Below are 20,732 nucleotides of genomic sequence, written 5' to 3'. Positions count from 1 at the left end.
ACACCACCAAAAATATGTTAACTGTGCAGTCAACAGCTATGTCTTGTTTACTCTCATGCGTAAAAACCACACGGAAATGATCCTCATAGGAAATTTCTATCTGTGTGCAAATAGAAACAATAGGACAGATTGGAATGGGATGTTTGCTGAGAAATGGGGTGGGAGAGCTGTGCTGCGCTCTCCCCAGTGAACATCTTGCTCCAGCCTGCCTGGACTGGCAGGAGCTTTGTTTTGCCCAGGGTTTGTCTGAGAAACTCCCCTTGATTCCCTCAAATAGAGATCCAGCCTGGGCTGTTGTGGTACAGAAATAGAGTTTGCAGGGAAGATGCATCCAGCACCTCAATGCTTTCAGTCCAGGACATTCCTCTTGGAGATACAATTGTTCTGAAGCTTGTGGATGGCTCTCAGCCCATGCAGCCACACCACCACGACAGCTCAGCCTGGCTTTACTCCTGATGGGGGATGAGCTGCCCGTGGGGAAACCCTGAACTCAGTGGGGATTTCTTGGCCCTGCAGTTGCCCAAATGTCCTTCAGACCTCGTCCTGGTGTTGCTCCCATGGCTTCATCCAAGAGCCCTGTTGGGGTGGCTGGGTGTGCAGGGCAAGGCTGGGGGAGGACTCTCACACCAGCAGGGCAAACCTTGATGGACTGAGGAGCTCTGCCCACTTGTCCACAGCCCAAGAAGGATGGACACAAAATCCGCCAAGGCATGGTGCACCAGACTCTACTCAAGGAGCATCTGTCCCACCCTCCCCGGGCACAGGGAGGGTTAAATATTAACCACACCAAGTCTGGAGAGGGCTGGCTGCCCCTTGGGCTGGGCAACAGCCCCCTCAGCCATCCCCAGCCAAGGGAAGAGCAGAGAGCACACTAAGGAGCCTTGGAAATATGCAAGGAGCTGCCAGCGTTTGCTGCCAAACACTTCTATCTTTCGACAAAGATAAATCTGTTGCTTACTTAACCCAGCCTTTATGAAACTCACAGCTCTGGGTTTCCAAAATAACAGGAGCAGAGTAGGGCTGGCTGGTGTCCTGGTGAGCAGCAGATGTACACGGGGCACTGAGAAGGTGACAACGTATCTCATGGGAAAAAGGGCTGGATAGTAAATCATATATGATAGAAATAAATAAGAACTTAACCTCCATGGGCCAGAGGACTTATCTTCTCATGTTTCTGTAAAGGCCAGGTGTCTGTTTACTTAAGAGAGCCATTAAGATATAGTGGTAATAATGAAGAACAAAAAAAATCTGCTGCTCAGAAAGAAAAATGAACATAAAAGTCTTGCATGGCAAGGCAGATGTAATGCAATAGTGAGAGAGCAAAAGGTGACAGAAATACATAAAAGAGTGTCCTCAGCTGTCACACTGTTTGTAACCCAAGGCCAGAGGGAAGAGAGATGTTGGGACACAAGGCACAGCACCCACTGCAGTGCTGGCTCTGAACTCCAAGGTCTGCTTACTGAGGAGCTTTTATCCATGCTCTACACAACTGTGAGTTCAAACAGATCCATGTCATCCCAGGGTTTGGGTGTGGAGCATTGCTGGGGCTTTGGGGCCTGCCTCCTCCATGAGGTCCTCCATCTGACTGACCAGGCATTACCCATTTGCCAGAGCTTTTGTCAGATCTCAGGCTTCCTGCAAAAATGAGCCAGATTCCACTCTCATTTTCAGATCATTTGCTTAGTTCTTACAGAGATAGGTGCTGCAAAACCACTACAAATACTGGGAACAGAAACTCCCTTTTTAGCTGTAAATCTCACTGGTCCCAAGAAATACTATTTTTCTTTTAGCACTACAGTTATTATCTGGCAAGAATATAGCCCCTTACTCTGCCACCCATGACCCAGGCTGAACCTGTTTGGCCTGTGTTATTGTGCTAGTGTAATTCAGTGGAAAAGAGATTGGATTAAACAGGCAGCTCTGGAGGAGTAAATAAAAGGAACATGCTTTAAAGAGTAAATAGACAAGTCTGGGTATAATGGAATAACTCCTGGTCGTGCTAAATCAAAGAGAAAATAATGCCCTCACTAAAATCTGCACATGAGCGTTTGTCTCTGCAAGAAAGAGAACCAACAAAACCCAGAGGGGAGCAGAGGATGCTCTGGGGCTATCCACAAATCCACACTAGAAACAGTACCCAAAAAAAAGGAAAAAAGAAGAGGCAAAGAGGCAAGCTCCCTGTAGCAGCTAAGGTTGTGCTGGGGAAGAAACCACCCAATTTCTGAATGGTCTGCACAAGTTTCATGAGTTTTCCAAGATGAGTGTATAGAAAGCTGGGTTAGCTCCAGTTAGTTTCTCACTGATTCTAGATCAAATTTGTTTAGCAGCAGAAATATTATTTTCTTTCCTCACTGCCAGCCCTGCAGCTCAACCTGGAGTGGCAGGTTGAGTTCTCAACTTCCCCTCCCCTTTTCCTTTCACATTTCTCTAGCAAAGCCAGGAGCATGTTTGATGTTTGAAGGTAGTAAGGGGATTTTCCTAGCACAGGGAATCCTACAGGAGTTGCCAGAGCTTCTGTCCAGGCCAGCAGCACAATTTCCTAAGGCAGGAGAGAGACCTGGGAGGATTCAATACTCCCTGGCAGCCTGAGCATGAAGATTCCAGCTTTGGGAATGGTGAGCTGGCGTTATCAATCAGCTCAGCTGTTAAGTCAATTGATTTGCCTTCCTTCACAGGCAGTTTTACCCCCAGCAAAAAGTTGAGAAGCTGCTGATATAAAGCTCACTGCATTCCCTCCCTGCTCACCAGGAATTTGTACTCCAGGAGCTCTTCAAGAGAAACAGGGCACTCACCTCTCCAGGACCAAAATAAGAAAATACATTTGTTTGCAAGCCAGTGGCTGATTCTGTGTTCACTCCTGTATAATCCATGGTGGATCCTGGTCTGTCTCCAGCCCTGCAGAGAGCAGGGAAAAGATTTCAAAATCAACTCTGATACTGCTCATATGAACATTAAGTATCCAAGTGGGGTAAAACATATGTGGAGTCACATTTCAGAGCTGACATCCACATTTTCATGCAGTGGCATCAGAAAAAGCACATTGTGCATGACTCAGGGACATTTGTTTCCCATCTGCAGAGGAAATTCTCAGCACTTTAAAGGTGTGAGGGTCCTTCCCATGGGAAAATGGGACAGTGAATCTGGGAGCCAAAAACGAAGTTCCCTTCTCATTTCTACAGTGACTTTAGTGACAGGGCTTTAATGAAGAGTTTTGACAATATACAACATTGTTATATGTTGGCTCAGCTTTATGGATGTATTGCCTCTCCTCTGCTAACAAGGGAATAGGGATCATCATTTCAGCTGAAAGACATGCAAGTGCAGGAAGGCTAAAAATACACAATTTTATGCAGGCATTTTTCTAACCAGGCCCTAAATATCTTCTTCATAAATCACTTGCTATTATGAAAAGGGTGAGAACTCAGAGTCCTGATGTGGCCATAAATTGAGATTCCCAGATTGCAGACACAACCACCCCTACTTGAGCATAGCACTTAAAGTGAATAAATGGAGAGCAGGAATTCCACAGATTGCAAAGTTATACAGTGCAAAAAGAATTCTTCAAGGAATACAACATCCTGAGCCTATGACAAGGAAATCCAGGCCAGGCATTAGGGCTAGGCAGAATTAGCAGGATGATCAATCTGAATAATCCAAGGAGCCTAAACTCAGCCGTATTTTCCAACAAAGTGGAGTAAGTGTGACTCTCTTGTGTGATCCAGCACCAGGGTGAGGGACTTGGGTTATGCACACCAAAGTCATCTGCATGAAAGGGTCCTCAGGGCACCAGTTCAGAAAAGATTCCAAAGCAAAGAGATAATTAAAGCTGCAGGTCAGCATTTCCAAATCACTGACCATGACTCCTGGGGGAAGAGCCATGCCAGTGGTGTGTCCTGGCAGGACACTCAGCTCTGTGAACCCCTTTGCATGGGGCTGATGGGCACCAGTGTTAGGAGTGGCCTGCCAGAGCTTCTGCTTTCACCAGCTAAAAGTTCCTTACAACCAATCCTAGAGTGATAGAGTGACTCTTTGCTTTCACCTGGCCAAGATTTACTCCCAAAGTGTGTTTTCCCAGTGAAGTTGCAGGGCACTCTCCTGTTGACACCATCTCCAAGCAGCACACAAGCTGTGCCTCATGAGAAGCCCTCTGGAAGGTGCTTCAAGATGGGCTGGTGGAAGTTTGGGTGCAGGAAGCAGGGCTGCATGACTTGAAACTCAGGAGTCCAGAAAAAGAGCACAAACACAAAGCTTTGTCTGTGAAAAATGGGTTTTCAAGAGAATGTGGAACAGGAGAGCATCTGGGATGGTGTCTGTAAGAAGAAAACAAGAAGACCCTTCTATTTGAGTAGAGAAACATTATTGCTAGCACTTGTATCCTTGTAGAATTACTTTTCTTTCTCGTAGAATTACTTTTCATAGGTCCATGCTATTCTGAAGATACAGCCCAAGAAGTTTAGTCTGGCATGTGCAGGAACATCTTAGTGTTTAGTAACCACTTTTTGCACAGCTCTCAGAGCTGTGCTGCGATAGCTCAAACATGTTTATTGGATCAGAATAAAGCCATGTGGGCCACTCAGAAGTGACACAAAACTCAAAGTGTTAGCCCAGTGCCATTTCTGACAAGTCTGAAGGCAGAATTGCAGCTGATCATAGTAATGAATTTTGGCAGAGTGGTTGTCCACAGGCCTGGAAATGTGTATTTCATTGAGTCCTAGGCATCAGAACAGTGAGCCATGTACTTGGGTGAGTTGGACAACACAGGTTTTCACTGCAGGAGGGTTTGTCACCCAGAATACACCCAAGCTGCAGCACAGAGCATGGATAAGCCAGATACCAGCCCTTTTCCTCTCACTGCCACTTCAGATGTCAATCACATGCAGCTCCTGATTTAGAGCAATTCATGCCATCACTCTTGTGAGCTGGAAGTGAGAATGCCTGTGTGAAGCCCAGGATGCCAGCACAGAGTCAGGGCACATGGTGTGAAAGGTGTAGGTGTAGGGCAAGTGGCTGACAGCATCATCCCCTAACAAGCACAGCTTGCACAAAGAGCAAGCTGAGCCCTCGGGCTGAGGCTGACAAACTGTTGGTCACAGATGAGATTCAGCCACAGAATTCATCTCTGGGCCCAGGTCTCTTCCACAGCTCAGGAACATCTGGGCCTGGAGCTGTCATTCAGCCTGTGGGAGGCAGACAGTCTCACAGAGACACAATGGTTTCTAGTGCTGGTCCAAATACCTACACAAGCACATGGCATTCCCAGCATCTTCCTCTTCCCCCTTCCATTGCCCTGACATGTCCTCATCAACTCACTCCAGTTTGCATTGTGTTTGGAGAAGCTTTGCAAACATTTCTCAGCTTTGCTGGGAATTTATTCCTTCATCCCAGTTTGGGCTGAAGGTGGCCTAGGAAATAACACGTTATTCTATGCTATAAGGAACTACCCATGGCTAAACATTCCCCTTCCACACTGTGGCACTAAAACAAAAGAGAAAGGGAGAATAAATGCCTCTGAGTCTCAGTTATGGTTGAGCAACAGAGGGGTGGTTTATTCCTCTGCTGCTGGACTCTCCTTGTGGTGCAGGGACACCCATCTAACTCCATCAGAGCCAATGTGCCACCACCTTGTTCCTCATATCTGGCACCATGGGAACTGAGTTATGTGATTTCCTAGGTCACATCAAAAGTTATTGGCAAGATCCCACATGGGAATAAGTCCCTGAGACCCAGAAGTGCTGGTGAGCAAAAGGAAAAACAGGCTGGAAGCTCTGCAGAGTCCTCCACTGGTGCTAAGACGGGTATTGATGATCACTGGAACGCTGGTGGGGCTCAGTGCAGACTCTGTGCAGGCACGTCTCCATTGTGCTCCCAGTGCATTCCAGAGCCACCTCAATTCCTGTCAATGTCTGATTATCCCTCCCTTCCCTTCATAGCTAAAGGAAACATTGAAAATGCCAAGATTTGCTTTTGTTTATTCTGTCTTTATCCATCTCTCCCTCTTAGCTTGTAAGTGCTGCACAGCCTCTGTTCTGCCATGTACAGCAGTAGTGTGTGAATAATAAATAACAATGATATGCTTTCAGCCAGAAAATAAACCCCATATGTGTCCTCAAGTATCTCTTTTCTCCTGAAGTATTCATGCAAACATTGGTTCCAGAGACTGTTATAATCCTGTTTACTTGTCAATGCTCGGAGTGAGCATGTAATTACAGTTCCACTGTAAGATACTTAACATGTAATTCAATGGCAAAGAGCTGCCACGTTATTATAGTCTTCTGAGTTTGGATTTATGCCCTGAAATCTAAATTAGTCCCAACAATTTCTGTTCAGAGGAGGATAATTTAATGCAAATAATATCAAGCTCCCCAAAGAGCAAATTTTACCAACACAAGAAAAAAGCTAGCAAATAATTTTTAATTTTTTTTTTAAGCTTGTTTTGCCACCACAGTTTTCTTGAACTTGAATTTCACTAGGTAGGCAAAGGGTTTGTGTTGGAGTATGATGCCAAAGGGACATTAAAAGTATCAGTGGCAATCAGAAACCTTGGGATTCAGTTGAAGACAACACAAAACTTCTGTCACACGTCTCTTATGGTGATACCAAAGTGTGACCTTGATGTCAGTCCTGAGTTAAAAGAAAAGGAACTAAAGGAAATTATAGGCATATCTAGCCTTTGCTCACTCATTCACCCTGGTGTAGGTGTCTCAAGGATCTGTCATTATGCTACTGCCTGTCAGACCATCATCATCAACTACACTAATTGGGCCCTGCCTTTAAAATAATCCATCCTCAGAGCACAGTACTTCGCACTCCTACGGGCCTGTTCATTCAAGACTCTCAGAGGGCTTTACATGTCCTGACTGCTCAAGCAATGCAATGTGCCCAAGAATTTGGTCAGAGGCACAAGGGGGTAGCTGTGTTTGCCACAAGATAGTTACACACTTGTCTAGGGTCACAGGCTGCCCAAGGAACAGAGGGAGGACTCCAGCTCCTGGCTGCACTCCTTCTCTGCATGCCCAACCCCATGTGTTGTGATGAGCCTCAGTTTCCCATTTGGAAAAGGAGCTTCAGTCTTTCAGCCTTTCCAAGGGCAGTCTGACACAGCCATGGGACCACTCAAGAACAAGTGGATTATCTATGGCCATGGAATTGCCGGGGTCTCCTTCACCACCTTTCAGCAAGGTTGCCCTTCCCAAGCCCTTCCCTGGCTGCTGAAGCTCATTTCCAGCCCCTTGGGTACAAAAATAAGGCAGGCACTTTGTTCCAAGGCACAGAGGCCACAGCTAGGCTGGGAGCCCACAGGAGTCACAGAGTCATGGGCAGAAAGTCCCTGAAGCTGAGAGGAGAGGAGAGGAGAGGAGAGGAGAGGAGAGGAGAGGAGAGGAGAGGAGAGGAGAGGAGAGGAGAGGAGAGGAGAGGAGAGGAGAGGAGAGGAGAGGAGAATGTGGCCCTTGATCACCTGGGAGCCCAGGCTGCCATCAGGGCCAGGTGTGCAACAGGGGGACCACGGGCCATGAGCTGGCACTGACAGCCCGCTGTCTCTGGTACATCAGCTCTTGGGGTCTCACATGCATCTGCTGGAGGGTTTGAGATTTGCTGTGGGGATCAGTAAGCATCTGGGCTGCTGGATTTCCAGCATTTCCAGGTTCAGGCAAGCTGGAGGGGGTGTAACCCCGTGGAAATCATGCAGGCATGTGGATGAATGTGCAATATCCACACCCGTGCATGCACACAAACACATGGGGAGAAGGGACAGGTGAGTGCATGGCTTAGATGCATTTGCAGAAGCACAGGAAGACCCCAGGAAGAGAGAGGAGTGACCAGCAATACAGAGGCCATCCCCTGAGAGCCACCACACACCCCTTGGAAAATGCCTGGCCATTTAGCTCTCCTCTTAGCAGCTCTCCACTCACTTGGAGAGAGCTCTCTGATGGTCCGGGTTCATTCAGCAGTTACATTGTGCCATCTTCTGGTTAAAGGCTGAGGACTCCCTCTCCAGGAGTCCTGCTTCCCTCCAGCACGCAGGGAAAGGTGTTTTCTTATGCCTTCAAGAAGTGATATCTGAACATGTCACTCAGCTCAGCTGCTGTGGTGTAACATCACCTGCAGAAAGGAGCCACAAGCCCAAGGCAGTTTGTGAGGATCACGGGGACATGGGAGTTGCCAAACACAGGCCTGGTCTGCCAAGCCTGATGTTCTTGCCTCCAGGAGAAATAACATTTAGCATCTCTTTTCAGTGAGACTTTGGGATACCCTTATACCCACTTGGCTGGCTGTGCACTTACGAACCACCTGTCGGTGATGAGCAAACCTGCAGGAAAGTTAAAAAGAAAGTAGACTCAGCAGGGTACTCAGAGATGAAACATGCTCATCTCTCTAGTAAGGAAGATCATAAATATCCATAAATGCATGAGGACACATGTTGAGAGCTGCTGCCTGTTACTCACGTGGATCATGAATATGGGGAACTGGATGTTCCCAACCCACCCTTTGCTGCAGAAAAATGAAGATACAAAACTGCAGAGGGATATATGATCTTGGAAAGAGAGCTCTTTGTGGAGAAATAATTGGTCTGAATGTGCAAGCCTAGACCTGATGCAAAAAAAATTAACTGACAAATCCTCTTGTTTTTCCAGCAGCACAATTTATAATGTAAGTTTTAAAACATAGCCCCTGAAAGAGAAGTAATTTCCAACACTGCCACATCACACCCAACTCTGACCTCACTTGCACCAACACAGCTCACTGGATTTCAACAGCAGCATTTCTCCACCTACCAGGATCATTTTGCAGAAGTAGGTGTGCAGGAGGATGAGTTCAAAAGGAGCTAATTAGGCACATAGACAGACAAATTAGAAACAAAGACTTCACTAAATACCGGTTAAGCAAACACAGCTCCAGGGAAGGTCCATGCTAAGGATTGCCATCAGCAGTACTAGAGTGAGCTGGATGAATTAAGTGCACAGCAGTCCCCACCAAAGAGCTGGCACATGATGATGTTGCTACAGGAAACAGTATGAAAGGATGAAATCACCTCCTGTTCCAAGAAAGGGAAATAGCCACTACATTTCAGACACTGCAGAGCATGGGACCTGACAGACCTGTGGCTGCGTTGGCCATCCTAGTAATATTTAATTATTTTAATGAGCTCTGCAAATGTGTTTAGTCTCAAAATATCTTTTTTATAGTGTTCTGAAATTTGAAGTAAATCAGGGTCATTTTGAAAGCAGTCTGCTGATGTTACACACAGGTATCAGCCAGTGTCAAGGTACTGTTTTGCTGTTATCTTAACTGAAGCTGGAGAAGCAGACAGAGATTTTTACAAGATTTACATGACTTCAGCCTGATCTGCCCACTTATAATCTGCCTGCACTTCCTGACATGCTGGGTATCTCCTTGAGCAAGTCTGTCATCAGGAGGAGATATGGGAACTTGTCCAGATTCTGCAGTAATTCGGTCGGTCTGTGCCCTCAGCGATTTGGCACATGAGCAATGGGGAGCTTGGATTGCACCGTGCTGCAGCCCAGCCCTGTGTGAGGTCTCTGGGCATTGCATGGGGAGAAGGAAAATGCTTCCTGAGGCTGGGCTCACCCTTGCATCCAGATCACCAACAGCAGAAGAAGGATTTTGGGTCTGAAGTTGGATGCTTGGTGGGTACAAATGAGAAATGAAGCACATAACCATCTCCCAGCAAGGAACTTTGAGCTTTGCAAGTGTCTGACCACTGCTATTACACAGCCATCTCCCAAGAATAAGCCCTGGCCTACTCATTGCATCATTGCTTGAACACATTGGTAGTAAAATATGAAGTGTTTTTTCTCCCTGCAAGTGTACCAAATATCAGTCCCCCTTAGGTATCAGCTTTTGAGCCTTGCAGCATTTTTCTTTTGATCATTTCTATGCCTACATTTCTATGATTGCATAGGCTAAGACTGACTCAAATATTCCATATGGGGTCAGGGCTGTGGGCTTCTGAAATCAGCCATCTAAACATGTAATTATTTTGTTATTTACTGCAACTTTCAAAATTTCTTTGAACTGTTTTTTTTTCCACTGAATCGACTTATGGGTTGCTGTTTATTTATTGCTGCAACAGTTTTCCTCCTCTCCACTCCAGTTTGGCTCTGTCCTCCTACACTCCTGGCATCACAAGCTGACAGTTAAGGTTTTCTGCCAAGTCCTCTGCAGCACTGTGCATTTTACAGGGTCCCTTGGCCTTGCTCTCCCTTCCTGAAGAACTATCCCATTTCATCCCATCTCCATTTGCTGCTCTCATTGCTGCTGGAATTTCTGACCCACCTCTCTCTCTGCCATTTTGTTGCTTATCACCTACAGCCTTCCACCACAGGGGAGCTCATGTCACCAGATCCTCATCTGATGTCCCTGATGAGGCCCCATTCCCTGTCCCCAGGCACTGCAGAGGGTGCCCACAGCCCATGGATCACCCTGATACTCTCTGGGACCAAGAAAGGAGCAAGACCCCAAAGGACCAGGAACTGGAATGGTCTTGAAGACCTGAAATAAGAGTCACCTCTACTGCTGACCTCCTTGGCACCCTGCAGTGCCCAGGGGAGCTCACCAACTGCAGCAGCTCTCTGCTCTGGAAAATATATAGTCTGAGCAAGGGCACGGTGCAATATCAAATACCCTGACAAATCCCAAACACATAATGGGGGCACTAGATTCACTGCCTCCACCAAACTGGGAAGGCAATTGTACATTATTTTTGGCATGGTTTTGTTTGAAAGTGGCCGTGTTTTCTGCTGGCCATTGGATACTTTCCTGCCAGTTGTTGCACAAACTCCTTCAACAGACTGTGAAGTCTGGACACTTCCCCAAAACAAACAAGCTAATTACGCAGAAGATGCCAAGACCTGATTTCACTGTCTTCTTATGGCAGGTGCCATATTTGTTTGCAGCCAGTCTACAAATGTTTTTGACCTGGAGGTTCACTAACTGAATTATTCTGGCAATCTTTTCTCCCTAGATGTGTGATCCTTTCACGTTGTCCAATTCCCACTGGCATCAGAGAGAATTTTGGCTGATCTAGGGCTAAAGGACACAGCCCTGGCTTTTTTTAGCTCCCCTAGGTGCATTACATCTATTGATTTATGTGAGAAATGGTTACTTTGCCTTGGTGGAGAAACAAAAACACCCAAGTGTGAAAAGACAAGGCGACTGAAGACACAATGGTCACGTCGTTCCTGAAATGTTCGTCTCACTTCAGAAACAGTCTGCACTCAGACCAAGTGATAAGTGAGGACACAGAATTAGCCAAAATAAACCTCCTTATCTTAAAAAAATTCAGCTCCCTAAAGCCAACCTGGATCTGATCTGTGTGAACAGCAAGAGAAAGTGCAAGAATGCTGAGATATTTCTTAAAATAATATTACCATAGGACCCAACAAAATGTAAGCTCTGCTCACAGAACAAAAGTTATTTGCAATTAGCACTGATACGATGGCCATGAGAGGTCAGATGGAGAGCAGAGCACTCACCCCTCTACCTCTTCCACTTTTAATTTGCAAACATAGGCAACGAACCTGTTGGGAGATACCTTGGCTGGACATCAAACACCAAGTGGTTCTCATTGTCTGTGAACTTCCCTTTAAAAGCAACAGGACCCCTCCTAGCATGTAAGGAGGCCTTTGGTTAAAATCTGTGTATTAGACTGAATTCACCAACTCCACTGAGGCAAGAAGGATGACTCCCAGTGTGTGGCACTAGTTAAGGGGCTTCGTTACAAGCCCTGGCCCTGTGAAAAACTTCCTGTGTTGAATTAAAACTTTTTAAATTAACTCTTGAGATATTCTTTGTGTATGACTATAAATCCCTCTTGGACCCCAATTCAAACCCTCAGGTGGTTTAAAGAGCCATATGACAGAAAACTCAGTAAGGTCACCAAGTGGATGGCAGGGAAGATGTCCCACACCACGCCTTGAAATCATTCCTCCTTACCCCCGATCCAGCATCATGGATGTCAGCCAGAGGGATTTGTCTTCCCTGCACCCCAGTGCAAACCCCTCCAGCATCAGACACAAACGTGCCTGCCCCAACCCCCTTCCCCACCTACAGCACATGGATCAGCCCTGGACTGGGACATCTCTTCCCCTCTCCTGCCTTGCTAAGAATCATCACTTAAAATCCACTCTCCTTGCCTGTTGTGCAGTTTTCTTTCCTTTTTGCACAAAATATAAATGTAAGGGGGCCCCCACATACATGTTTAGGTGCTTGGACACCAGACTGCATGTACAGGCTTCATCTTTCTCTTTTAGTTAACATAAGCTGTCATGAAGAAAAAGGGAAGCAAAAGATGCCATGTCATGAAAATGTTATTATCCACATGGCACTGGTAGTTGACAAACTGACACCTCCATGTGATAAATGCAGGGCTTTGGATGTGCCCAATGGGATGAGAATCCAGTGCAATCCCACAGGAGTCAAGTCCATCAATGAGCTCAGACAAGAAAATTCTGCTGCTTTGCCAAGTATTTTGCAGGGAGGGAAGATTTTCTCCTGGGACACAGTTTCCCAGCAGGACAGAGGTGAAATGGGACTTGAGCTGTGCCCACTGAAGCCCATGTCCAACTTGCATGCATGCTGGAAGAAGTCCAGCTTCACAATCAAACCATCCATGAGGGGAGAGCAGTAATGAAGCAGAGCATCCTTGTTTGTCCTTTTTTGCCTGGCAGGGAATCTCTCAGCACAATTTCAATCACACAACACGCTCAGAAGTAATGTGGACTGAATTGTTGCTCCTCAGGGGTCTGTCTGCCAAGAAAACTGAGGAATGACTCATGTAGTGGCATTCAGAGAGAGGGGAGGGAAAGACCCAGAGGTGAAAAATGATTCAAAAGCACAGAGGTTGAATTCCATGGGAGGACACACAATGCAGGAAAATGCCCTTGCAGTGCATCAGGGGGATGGAGCAGAGCAGGGGGTAGTGGAGAAATGCATTCTTCTCCTAAGGCAGAGACAGCATTGCCATGAAGAGGCAAGTGATACACATCTGATCCACCATGACCCAGGATATCCAGAGAGTATGGATGGCTCAGGCCTGAACCAGAACATTGGAAAGTAAACTGGTGGCCACCAGTGGAAATGTGGACTGGAAATTTCTGCCGAATTTATTCCTAACTTACAGGAACTACTCAGTGGGAACATTCAAGAAATGGGCCAAGATGGGCTTTCCTCAATCAGAGGTGGAAAATTCATTAGACCCACATCATGTTGGCTCCACTGTGGCCCATGCAATAGCTGTGTTGGAGAGAACCAGATGTGCTCCAATGATATTTCTGGGAGATGCACTTGATGAGCCCTTGAAAGCAGGCTGTACAAGGGGAGAATACATCCCCTTTGCTTCCAGAAACATTTGCTTTACATGCATTACTTTAACCATAATAACTCCTCCCCCCACACCATTTACAGAGCCCAAGTGACCCATCTTTTGCATTTCTTGCTGCTTTTACAAATCACATGTAAAAAAACTGTACCTTCTTTCACATCCACTGTTCAAAGGAGAGAGTCAAGCAAGGGAATATGGAAAACTGTTATAAATCCTGGTTCAAAACCAGTTATAAAACCAGTGGCTCCTTGTTACATCTTTGTCCATTGAAGTCCCTCCCTGTTTACACACCACCCTCCTCCAGCCCAGGCTGGGCATCTCACAGGAGGCAATGACACCTTGGGGGCCACGAAGGGCCAGGTCAATTTTACAGAAAAATGGGCAAGTTCTGGAGAAATCATTCCCAAAGAGGCAGTTTTGTCTTGAAACTAACACAGAGTACATGTCTGTGCTTATGGGACACCTGACACTGCCAAAAGGAGATTGGAGTGGGAAAATAAACCACCCCCCAGCCCTCGGCTTGCTGCCAGCACCAAGTGTGAGCAACTGCTGCACTGGAGAGACCCCAGCAGCCATGGAAAGCTGGGTCAGGCTCTCTCATTGCTGCTGGGCATCAGGAAAATCTAGAGGGGCAGGTTCCAGGGCTGAGCAGCAGCCAAGCACAGCCCCCTCTGCGCCAGGGCTGGGGTGCAGAGGCTGGGGCTGGCTCCTGCACACACTGAAGCAAGGATGGGGTTTGCTTTTGGCAGGGGGGGCAGAGGCTGGGGCTGGCTCCTGCACTCACTGAAGCAAGGATGGGGTTTGCTTTTGGCAGGAGGGGCAGAGGCTGGGGCTGGCTCCTGCACTCACTGAAGCAAGGATGGGGTTTGCTTTTGGCAGGGGCTGGAGGGGTTGCTGCGCCGTGGCGTCATGGCCAGCTGCTGAGACCATGTCTGGGCCCAAGCACTGATTAGACTGTCCCAGACAGAGCAGGGTGAGGGCAGGGGGGGGAGAGTGAGTGATGGATTAACCCATTTTGAATCACACCCTTTATGAAGAGCGGGTTACTTTCTGCTCCGGCACTGAGTTACGCTAACAGGCATTGCTGAGACGGGGCCTGAGTGAGATTTATTTATCTTGAATCCCTTTAAACATTTCAACACCCCATGGCTGTGCACCCAGCAAGCCTGTGAAACCACATGCCTCACAGTTCCTACCCTCTCCCTGCTATTCCCTCCTGGCTGTTTCACTCCCTCCTTGCCGCAAGCCAGATTCCTTGTCAAAATTAAAACTTAAGGCATAGGAGGCATGCACTTGGCTTTCCCCTGTGCCACCTGGTAGGGCCTGGTCCTGCCTGGGGGTGGTGGGACCTCTCATCAGCACATAATCACTGCTAAAAGACCCTGTGGCCTCCTCTTTTTTTCGAAGTCCAAGGCAATGTGGATACTGGGGAGCAGCACAGCATGGGACAATTCTTTGGAATGGTGTTTACTTTGGAGTGCCTCATGCTGCACACAGGATGTGCCTTGAGAAGAGCTCCTACATCTGCAATCTATCACCCACAGACCTGGCTGTGGAGCTGAGGTTATACAGCCCACTTTTTAACTTTGCCATCCGCTGATTAACAAAACGCAGCGGGAATGGTTTATGGGCTGGCACTGAATGGCACAGGAGGCCCAGCACCCTTGTTTCCATCCAGCACCTTTGTTTGAAGGATGCACTGGAACCATCTGTACTCCCTGTGGGAACAGGATCCTGCTCCATCCACTTCAATGAGTTGCAAAAATGGAAAAGGAAAGCAGCTTTTTAAAAGATTTTTTTTGCAAAATGAACAACCATGGCACAGAGAGTTACCCTACTCTTGCACTACTGAACTGATTCTCCTTTCTTTGAACCTGAGTTGAAGGGCATGAGGCTCAGCCCTACTATTCTAAGCTGCCTAAATATCTTCACCCCACCTCTAAAAACATGACATTCACTACCCACCAGGGCAAGAATTCCTTGGGAGCAGAGGTGAACATTTCAGCTCCTTCCTCCCAAGCATCCTCAGCACCTTCACCAGACTCTCTTGCCTCACCAGCTGGTAAATTCTGTGCTTTGCTATCTTGTTGTTTCTACCATTTCAACATTCTAACACCATTTAGAACAATTTCATCCAAAGATCACAAAGTGCTTTACAAGGCTTAGTTAATTAAGCCACTGAAGTATTCTTACATTTCTCTTATGGAGGAGAAAGGCAAGCAAAGATGCTAAATGGCTTGCCAAATGTAATATGAGTCAGTAGCTAAGTTGGGAAAAGAACCCAGGAGTCCTGACTCTTAACCCATGGCTGTAAACCATTTTTCTCCATAAAACAGAAATTAAGCAAGCAGAAGAGTGGCAGCAGAGTTTTTCCTCTTATTTGAGCTGCCTTACAAGTAGGACAGCAATAGAAATATGGATTCTTAATCTTGAAACTTGGAGCATTTGTTTGAAATTGACTGCGTGGACATTTTGGGGCACTTGCTGCCTTTTGAAGTTCTCACATCGTGGTCATATTTGAAGAAAGTACTGTGATAGCAGGAGTTATGGGCTTGTTGCAGGAACAAGTGTTGTGTTATCTGGGAAGGGAGAGCAGATCATTGAAACATCACTTCCAAACAGTCTGACAAATTTATGACATATTCCTGCTAGCTAAAGGCATAAAATCCATCAGAACAAGTTACTGTTTGTTCTCCCTATTACTAAAGAGGAAAAGAAGAGAACATAAAGGTGAATTCTCTTGCAAGAAAGGGACTCTTCCGCCAGCCCAGCCCAGCCAGAGGAACTGCTCCAAGTCTAAAGATAAACACAGCGATAGCAAGGGCATTTCCACAAGGAGGCCAAAGAATTTGAAAGAGGAAGGAGTAACTGGGACCCCAATGAGCCATTTGCCTGTATCCTGCTGTCCATAAGTTTTATAAATTATGGGAGAAAAAATGCTGTGTGTAACTGAAAGCTGCCCCTAGACACCAATAATTTGTCTGACCTGCATTTAGACGACCAATCCGCTCAGCTCTAACTACCCTTGGCAGCCTCGTGCCGGTCGTATTTTTACATGGATGAACTGTTCTTCAACAATTTCCTCCAGTGTGCTCGCAGCACAAACAGGCTTTTCTTTGCAAGCAGGTATGTGTGCCTTCTTTTTCCAGTTATTTCTTTTCTCACACACGTGATTCATGTGGCTATTTGAGAAAAAAAACACCCAGCCCCCGCGCTCTTTCCTCCTCACAAGCTACAAGCCCTGCTGCAGTTTTATGGGACAGGGATGGAGGTTTACTTAGGTTTGGACTCTCCTGGTTTAGGAGGCAACAGCATCACATTTTTCTTTCATTTCTCCAAGTCCTATTCCTATCTTTCCCTAACATTTGCCTGCAGTACCATGGTTTATTACTCGAGAAACCTACAATCATAATAAGAGCCAGTACTTGCAAAATTGGTTGCAAAATTCACATTGCTTTCTGGGGCTGAATTAGACATCCAGAAAAAAATCACTGTGAAGAAGGAGAGATAGCTGGGAAAGCTGTGCCATCACCTCTTTAAATCCAGAGCTTTTGTCCTATGTGCTTGCTCCTTATGGCCAAACCTTTAGTCCTTTTGGTGTATCAGACAGAAGATGTGGTGGGAAAAGCATGAAAGAAAGAAAGCAGATGGTAAGGCCACTGTCAGACACATACATATATAAATAATATATATTTGCTCTTTCTGTGAAGGAATCCATCATAAGCACCAAATGCCCCATGACCTCAGGGTGTAAGTGCAGGATTTAGGGCCTTGTAGGAACGTGCCCTTGCTCTTTATTTAACACCAAGTGGGATTGTGCCTGTATGAAAGCAACACATCCAGTGGTTTCCCGCAGACATTTTGATGATGGATTGCTGGTATCACTTGTTTTCTTTTGAAGGCAATTCATTTATCAGAGACAATTACTCAGCTGATAAGTTCAGTGTGTTCAGCTGTTCGTGGCTACGCAGCAGCTACAGGCCAATAAATATGAGCTGCAATTAGCTTGATTAATGATTTAAGATCACTAAACTGCAACTTTGTTTAAGATAAGGCTCTAGGAAGCTTTTCTGCTGAATCTGGCAAGTTTACTGGCGTTGGTGACACTACCTTCATTGTAAGCACCCCAAGCCAGCAGCTCCTTTAGTCTGACTTTGTGATAAAGAGAGTTCCAGTCCTCGGAATTTCTGAAGAGCTCAGCAGGTGTTTGGTGGGGTTAGTACAGAGACAGGGAGCCCCCTCCCATCTGCCACATTGCAGAGTGCTAAGGAAATTGTTTCCAAATGTCCCTTAATTTAGAAGTTTACTCCCTCCCCCACCCCGCCCCAGCCTCCTGTTTTACTCCTCTGGGCTGCTGACCTTCACCTCTCCTGCCATCCTTCAGCCGAGCCAGCCCCGAGTGTCTTGGAGCGTGGAGCAAGGGAAGCAGAGCAATGCGGAGCAGGTTTTGGAAGCGCTCTATTTGCTTTAACATGTTGGCTGTCACCAGCAGGGCTGCAGTGGGACTTGCAGAGCAGGGAGTGTGCTGGCAGCAATCCCTCCAGGTGGGATGGCGTTTGCCTTTCATTCATTTTCAGGCTGTGAGGAACGCGAGGGTGAGTGCATGTGTGCAGATACGTGCACCTACATGCTCTTCCTTGCTGCCCTCTGCTAAGGGAATCAACGTCACTGATTCCTGTGCCACAAGCCCAGACTGGTAAGGACTGTGCTTGTGGAGCAGCACTTTCAGAATTACAGCCTCTGCTAAGCTCCAAATACAGTGTCCAAGCCATGAAATGAGCTGGGGTTCACCCCACTCTACCCAGCATGTTTTACACAGACCCAGTCCCACCTCTCGCTCCTCCCAGCAAAGGCATTTCCAGGCAGAAACCTGTGGAGATATGATTTCAGTGGTCTGGGAAATGATGTGATTGGCATTTCACTTTGGATGGACAGCGGGTGAAATTCAAACCTTCAGACATTCTAGTTATAATGTAGGCACTTGCCTCAACCAGCTCACTCAGAGGCTGGAAATGGGGAGTCCTTCCTGAATTCAGGGGAGAAACACAAACCATCTGATGCTAGTCGGAGTCTGCTGTTTCTGGGCTCAGGGTAACACCAGGCACAGGGACACGGCTGCAGCCCCAGCCCTTTCTCCAGTTTAGGTGCTAAATTATCTCTGCAGCTCTTTCTCCCCAAGCTGAGAGTCTGAGGTCTCCTTGCAAGGAAGAAATGCTGGGAGGAGGCACCCACCACTAGAGCAAGGGCCCTGCAGCTGCAGTGAAGATTTGTTTGTGCAGTGCAAGATTTTGGGTTCAGTTCCAACATCAAGATGGGGAAAAACAGTGCAACAACTGCTGCATTTCACCTCCACATCTTCAATCTGATCTCTGTGTGAACACAAAAAGCAAGGAGAGCGATGGAGCAACCGCAGCCATGAGGAGGAAAAATCTTACTTGCTCACTCCATTTTCAAGGCACTTCACTCATTTCATGTGACACTTCAGAGGAAAATATGCTGCAGCTGCTAATTTAATGCCCCTGTCATTTCTCAATTTTACCCTGAGAATCCACTTAAAATTTAGCATAAATATTTGGAAGTCAATACCTTTCCCTGGGATATTTCCTCTCAAATGACAGAGAACAGGTATATTTTATTAGCTCAATTGGAATTGCTTTCTTCCATACCAGCAATCCATTTGTCAGCCACAGCCAAACACTAAACCCTTTACCAGGGGCTGAATAAAGGAGGAAAAAACCCAAACAAACCCATCCCAAACTGTAGGCACACAGTCTGTGTACTCAGGGATTTGGATGGGCTCATCTTTCAGACAAGCCTGAAGCCAGGAAGGCTCTAATGAAGCCTCCTGGCCGAGCCTGAGTCCTGGGGACCATCACTCACCTGCTGACCTGAAGGGCTGAACAAGTATGACAGGAAAAGAGGAGAACAGGAAAGGAGGAATTGTTGATCCAGAGATTTGATAGAGCCCCTGCAATCAGCTGATCTTTATTACAGAGAAAAAGGAGATTTTGGTGTGGTTTTTTGTAATCGATGGCTGCTCGACTACATCATGAAAAGGAAATATGCCTATCAGAAATGTCACCTATAGTTTGGGAATTGGTTCAGATGAAATCTAGATTTTTCCAAGTTTTAGCATGCTTCTGGGTTCTTGGAGTACCAATGTGCCAGTGTCACCCCAAGGAAAGGGTTGGCAAATTTGAAATCAATAGACAAGCAGCCTTGAGAAGATGAAATGCTGAGTTAAGGCTTTATGATTCTCAAAACTTTTCAAGATTTCTTATCCCAATTCTGGGGCATTTTCATGGCAATCCTACAATTTTAATCTCATCATCAGGTTCTTACTGGAATACAGCTGTTTTCCAGTTTATGTTCAGCAAATAAATCCCCTCCAGTAAGGAAAACCCAGAGGTCTGAGACAAATGTGCTCAGAAAGTGGCCAAGAAATGAATAGAGCCAAATCAATATAAATGACACATGGCCATATCCTGGGCTTGGCTGTACCAGAGTAAATTCCAGCCCATCAGCGTTGCTCTCCCTGGCTTCAGACCTGCAAAGCTAAAGGTGGTCCCTTCATCTGCACAAACAACATCTGAAGCAAGAAGAAGATGGACTAAGTGGGAGGATGAGACAAAAAGAGAAGGAAGGCTTCACCAAGATGAAAGCCAGGACTGGCTGCAATCTGAAGAAGACAATTTCTGAGCCAATTTCCACAGCCTGGTTTCCACAAAAACATAGTTGTGGCACATGCACTATACTCCATCCCTTGCCAGGTCAACCAGGATTTTAGCAGGACAATGACAAAAAAAACCCTCTGAGAAGAGAGTTATGGCAAGGTGTGCCTCACTGGCTGGAGCATAATCCAGGTGAAACTGCGAAGGTGACGTGATGAGGTGCCAAACCAGGTCACTGAGGAGGTCTCAGCCCATGGCAGAGAAGGGCCAGGCCTGAGTCCAGGCTGTGCTCTGAACACAACCCACACCAAACCCACCAACTCCAATGGCAGAGAGGATGGTTTGGCTCAGCGTGGAGGGGAACATGGTGTATGTAACAAGAGCATGGAAGCCCCATCTGACCATGAGCTTCACCGTGCCCACACAGAGAGGAAAATCAGCAGAATGGACAGGGGAAAGAAGAATCCACCAGAAGCTCTCCCTGAGGAATGCTCTCCTGAAGGAAAGTCTGAAGGGTTGTTGAAGGACTGATGAGGTTTTTGCTGTTTTGACCTGGTCTCAGGGAGAGGCCAGACCCCAGAAACGTGAAGGTCTAGCCTGTGATTTGGGTTTGAAGTCCAGAGCATGACAGCTTCAGTCCAGCTCTCCCTCTTTTTTATAAGCCCCCTCTAAGTACTGAAAGGCCTCAGTGGGGTTTCACTTGAATCTCTTTTTCAGGC

The sequence above is a fragment of the Fringilla coelebs genome (assembly GCF_963513975.1).
Source record: "Fringilla coelebs genome assembly, chromosome: 4".
Classification (NCBI taxonomy): Eukaryota; Metazoa; Chordata; class Aves; order Passeriformes; family Fringillidae; genus Fringilla; species Fringilla coelebs.
The sequence above is the reverse complement of the archived record's forward strand: the minus strand, read 5'-3'. Positions refer to the sequence as shown.